General features: G+C 45.8%; 1 long non-coding RNA gene across 1 annotated transcript in view; it reads left to right on the top strand.

The window, feature by feature from the left end:
* The first annotated feature begins 969 nt into the window (after positions 1 to 969).
* LOC137542486 (uncharacterized) overlaps positions 970 to 6,000 on the top strand; it is a 28,452-nt gene continuing 23,421 nt past the window's right edge. The window contains exons 1-2 of the long non-coding RNA XR_011025443.1: positions 970 to 1,026; positions 5,504 to 5,554. This is a non-coding gene — a long non-coding RNA (uncharacterized lncRNA). The remainder of the gene's footprint in view (positions 1,027 to 5,503; positions 5,555 to 6,000) is intronic.

Raw genomic sequence — 6,000 nt, 5'->3', positions numbered from 1 at the left:
TTTGGGTACGGGCTCTCCCCCGTATAGTTGGGCCCCGGCTGGCACCTGTAGTTCCTCGGCTGAAGATTTAAATGGTGTGCACCTCCAGTTCCTCCTCAAGCCCAAGCGCCGCTCGTTCGCCCACGCTAACAAATTGTTGCTTTCACTTCCGCACCCTATGCCCCTTCAGGCCGTCCCCTTCAGGACAGAGCCTTGTGCAGGGCCGGGCAGAGGCAAGAGGGGCTCCAGTCTCAGGGCGCAGTGTAGGAGGGGGCGCACAACTCACTCAGCTATCATTCCCCTATTGTGTTTGAAGCAGAGAGAAATAAGAAAAGGGGATCCATGGCAGTGACTGCAAGCCAGATAACTAGAGATTAAGGTGTTTGGGGGCCCTGGAGCTCCTCTTACTCTATTAGCAATCAGTGTGTGACGGCTGGGGTTTTAGGGATGGGGGGTGCACTTTGGTGTCCCAGCCTTGGGTACTGGAGGACTTTGTCCCGGCTCTGGCCTTGTGGTACACCAAAAGACAGTGGGCATGATGTCCTCCCATTCTTCACCCCTCCTCTACCCGGCCTTCACCAGGTACTCAGAATTGGTTTCTCAGTGCCCAGCTTTTCCTCACCTGATGACACCATCGTGCATATCTCACAAGAGGAATAGCTGTAACCGCCTGTTTGTCAGGACACACCCTATGTATTGGGGAGAAGTCACATGTTCACCATAAGTAGGGATCTATGGCAGACCTGGACAAGGCACTTTCATAGCATAAGCAGTATGCAGACTGGAGTAGGATGAGAACCTAGATTTATGGAAGGTCATTATGCATTAGTTAATATAAACATTGGGTCCTACCTCTAACATCAATGGCATTAATGGACTATTGTAGAGTATAAACAGTTCATGCTTATTTATTTTTAATGTATTGTTATATGTTCCATGTATTACGTTTAGTTCTAAAATATATTTTATTTCTATTTTTTATTAGCTGCACATGAAATATTACAAATGACTGTTTCTTTTTCGGAACTCTACCTCCTGGCAAGACAGGCAAGTATTATACACTGAATTGTGTTTTAAAGCCCTAACATTTGCAGAAGCCAAGTGTCCTGATTTGGTAGAAGGTCTACCAGCATGCAAAGTATGAGCTATAGATGGTCTTCTTAGATTACTGTCACTGGCCAGTGTGCACACTGTTGTACACATTGTTGTAGATGGCTAACCTGTGTTTTGAGTAACTAATGAAATGTTGCTCTCTAAGGTCCCACCATTCCACCTGCAGTATTTCTAACATCTGCTCAGTTAATCATGTGATCTTTCGAAGGCCTGTTGAAGGCAGCATTTTTCCTCATAGTAGTTTGCCATTAGGTTTTCTGTGAAGAACAACTCCATGAGGTGTCAATAAATTGGGTAAGGGTTTATTCAGGGCTGTTTTTAGGCATAGGCAAACCAGGCAGATGCCTGGGTTAACACCTAGAGGAGGGGCACCAGAGAGCTATTTTTAACACTGAGTTTTATGGGATTCGTACACACAAATAAGGCCTGTGCCATTAAAGTGATCCTTAACTGGGGCAAAAAAAAGAAATCTCGTACTGCACATGACGGTGACGGGAGCGTGGACAAGGATGCGTGCGGCCAGTCGCTGAAAATTAAACTTAGCCGTTGTGGGGGACCGGAGGATCGTTCTATCGTTCTGCAGGGGACCGGTAGAAGCCCCAGGCAATTTAAGCTTTTCTCTTTTTTTGCCACTGTTAAAGAGAATTTGTACTGTGCAAATCTTGTAATAAAATACATACCGTTCGATTCAGTATCCTCTCCTGTGCCCATCTCTGTCTATTCTGCCGCTCCCCGCCGCGATCCTGGCTTAAAATGAACAGTTTTCTAAACTGTTTATCAACACAAAATATGGCCGCTAACCTGGAAGTGACGGCGGCGTGCCTGCGTGTAAGTGCACGAAAGGAGCGCAAGTTGGAGCATGCCCAGTATGTCTTCTCGTGCTGTGTGAACGTGCACAGCGCTAGTGCACTGAGCCGGCTGCAATACAAAGCTCATTCAGCTACTATCACAGTAGGACGTTGCGTTTGATGCGACATTAAGGTCGCACGATGCGGCCCTAACGCAACGCATATACACTTTCACAGTGCGACGTTAAAGTCGCACGGTAGAAAATGTATTTACTATGGAACGAAAACGGGGCATGCGGAACATTTTAAAAAAGGAAAAAAAAAACATTACTGAGCATGTGCAACACAAGTAACTCAGCAGATTCATTGCTAAACGCACAGCATGTAGCACTTTCTAATAACGCTACACGTTACACATTAACGCAACGTGTGCACTGTGAATGTCACACAGACTTTGCACTGCTGTGCGTTACTCTGAGTTAAAATATCACTGTGAAATAGGCCTTATACTGAGTATTGCAGCCGGACATCCAGAGAGGCAAGTGGCAAATCATTTTTTAATGATTGAGCATGGTCTTTCTTTATGATTTACTTTATGCCCAAAGTATTTATTTTGTGCGGAAATTTTTTATAGTAAAGTGTATATTTTCTGAGCGTGTCTGCTGGGCTCTGCACTCATGTCTGTGCTCTGATTTCGTCACAGGTATAGGAACTTGTAGGATAGGAGAAATAAGGCTGGGAAATTTGTTAAAGTGTCTCTTTAAGGTTCACTTTAGGGGAAGAATTAATATCAATGGCAGAAATGGGCACTTATGATTAGCATAACAAAGAAAACTAGAACAGCATAACAATGATTTGGCAGATGCAGTGGCTGGATAGTGTACTGGTAAGCTATAGACCCTGAACAAGCATGCAGATCCGATATTTCTAATTGAAGTCTGACTAGATTAGCTGCATTGTTTTTGGTCTGAGATGCAGACACTACTGCAGCCAAATAGATCAGCAGGGCTGCCAGGCAACTGTTATTGTTTAAAAGGAAATACATATGGCAGCCGTTTATCTTCTCATTTCAGGTTCTCTTTAAAGGAAACTGAACCCTAGATCTTTAATTCTTAAAACAACACACCTCGCCTAAGGTAGGATTGTATTGTGGCTTGCTGCTGGGGGTGCTCGGGTCAGGGAACACCATTACTTAAAGGAATACTATCGATACCCAAGTGTTCTAAAATGACAATGTGCAAATAATGTCTAAGTAGCTGTGTAAACATTTTCCTATTTTTCATGTTAAGTATCAGAGGCAAAAGCTGTAATTTATTGAGGGTAGGATTTAGCTATATTGGGACAAATCAATTGCAGAAGGGGTGTCTGCTTCAATGCACAGCCAGAGTTGCATATCAGACTACAGAAAGCTTCCGGAAGTGACAACAGCCGCTAGAGCGAGAAGTCGGCGATGGAACGCAAGGAAGAGGGTATGTATCCTGACGCCGCTGCTGCCCGCTGCCCACACACGTTAACAAGCTGGGGGGGAGCGCAGAGGGGAGAGCCCCGAGGTGAGGCCGAGGGGGGAACTACCCCTCTCCCCGCCGACTGTGGGCAAGGCTTTCCCCTCATGCTGCCACCCCTCCAGCCCCCAAAAACCGGCCACGAGCGGGCCCCAGGGGGGGCCCGCTCTGAAATTTTGCAGGGGGGCCCGGTGGGGCTTAGCTACGCCCCTGTTTAGGTGTGATAAGTTTAGGCATGTTAAGTTTAGGTGTGATAAGTTTAGGCATGATAAGTTTAAGCACCAACTGGGTTAGCACCGCAGTGCACAGCTGATCAAAAGTTTTGCGCTAGCAAAGTCTGGTGCACTTCGCATAGAGTTTAATGGCACTGCTTTGCATGCGGGGCTTTGCGTGCAATCTAAACTTATCTAAACTTAGCATGCCTAAACTTATCATGCCTAAACTTATCACACCTAAACTTATCACGCCTAAACTGACTTTTCACCAGCATGGTGCAATGGTTATCATGCCTAAAGTCTCTAACTGGGTTAGCACCGCTTTGTGAATCGAGCCCATAGAGTTAACAGGGGAATTTTCCCTCTCCTCATGGCTTAGTAAGCCATCAGTTTTGGCGTCAGTAAAGATTGAATGTATATTGATAACAGTAAACAAAGAAGTTGCTACTAAAATGTATACACCAGTACTTAGCAGCAGTGCAGCACTTCCCAAACAATTCCTGTGTCAATTAAAAAAAAATATGTGAATCGATAGTATTCCTTTAACTACGGGGTGCCTAACCCATGGCCCGCCCACCAGTGTGTAGCCTCCATATTCTCTTCAGACCACAGCTTGAATGGTAATTTGAGCATTGGGCCACGCACATGCGCATCCCACGCTGCATGCTGACATCTAAGGGCTCTTTCACATCAGAGCTTGCGTTGGAGAACGCTCAAAGCATGCGTTTTGTTGTATGCGTTTTGATATGCGTTGCACTGCAGTGAGTGCGCGTTTTTAATTCGTTTTCAATGCGTTACAGCACATAGAAAAACGCAGGTAATTTTTTTTTCTTTTAGTTTTCAACTTTCTACATTGTTCCTCTGTTGCATTCTGGGACTGATTGCCTGCGTTAACGGATTAAAAACGCGCATAGTGTGCGTTTTACATTGACTAACATTGTAACGCATAAAGCTAGCGTCGGCCTAAAAACTGCGCCTGGGTGCAGTGTAACGCAACGCACAAAAAGGCTGCGTTATATGTGAAAGCTAAAATGAAAGTCTATGGACTTTCATTTCACCTTGGGTAACGCAAACTTTACCCTTTGCGTTGAAACGCAGAAAATCTGCCCTAATGTGAAAGAGCCCTAATTGGACTACACCTCCCATTCAAGCTGCAGTTAGGAGAGAAGATGGAGGCTACAGAATGGGGCGGGGCCAGAGGATCAGCAACAGTAGGCAAGTAACGATGCTTCGTCTGACCCCCACACCTCCAGCAACATGCCACAATAAGAACCTCCCTTATGGGAGGTTTGTTTTTAAAGAATTAAAGGATTAATGCTCAGTTCCTTTTAAAGATAACCCGAAGATATAGATATAGATTAGATAGGCAGCTTTCCCCACTATAGATCAGATAGGTAGCTTCCCCCAGTATAGATCAGATAGGTAGCTGTCCCCAGGGAGGCGGGAGTAAGGAGGCGGGAAGCTTGGCAGAGCGGCGGGGGGAGCGGGCAGTTACAAACTCACCTCTGATCGCGGCAGACACAGCCTCCAGCTTCTTCCAACTTTCTCCCCTGGCGTAGTTTGCATTGGTAACAGCGCCCCCTGTGCGTCATCACAGGGGGCACTGTAACCAAGGCGACGGACGCCGGAGAAGGAAGTGGAAGGAGCTGGAGGCTGTGTCTGTGGCGATCGGAGGTGAGTTTGTAACTGCCCGCTCCCCCCCCCCCCCCCCCACCGCTCTGCCCAGTGCCCCCTCCTGCCACTGAATCGATCCAGGGCAGCATGGCAACAGGTTCCAGGCCGGTGCCCCGGATCAAAGGCCCTAGCGACGCCAATGCTCTTTTGTACAAACTGAGCTGGTAAATTAGCTGAAATTGTTTTTGCATGATTTGACTAATGCAGCGTATCTTCTCTGTGCACCCTGCAGGGCTGTGAGGAGATGACTGCAGATGCACACACTTCTGAAGAAGCTGTGAAGGTAGGAGCCATGTTATATTGTACATTATACTATGATTAAAATCAGATTGTGAGCATGTAGTTGATGTTACAATAAAGTCTCTTTGTGCGTTATATGAAGTTAGCTCTCTCTGCAGAGTCGTTCACTTTAATCCTGAAGTATTGGAGACAGCAGGCCAGTGGTTTAGCTAAGAAGTTATGGGTCCCAATGTGAATTTTACATTAGGTCCCCTCAAGCACTGCTAAGTAGTGATAAGCACAAATTTCGCACAATTGTAATTTCATATTGTAATTACGATAAAAAAAATCATCATTGATTTACTTTGGACCACAGACGCTGCCATTCTGGATAGTCTTTCAAATCCTACAGTTTACTAATCACATTAGAATAAGAATAGTTTGGCAGAGACCTGTTGGTGTTTGCGGCATAATATCTGGAGTCTGGGCCTAAACGCCATGTGATATATA

This window comes from Hyperolius riggenbachi, chromosome 12 (assembly GCF_040937935.1).
Source record: "Hyperolius riggenbachi isolate aHypRig1 chromosome 12, aHypRig1.pri, whole genome shotgun sequence".
NCBI classification, from domain to species: Eukaryota; Metazoa; Chordata; class Amphibia; order Anura; family Hyperoliidae; genus Hyperolius; species Hyperolius riggenbachi.
This window is presented reverse-complemented; position numbering and strand designations above follow the sequence as displayed.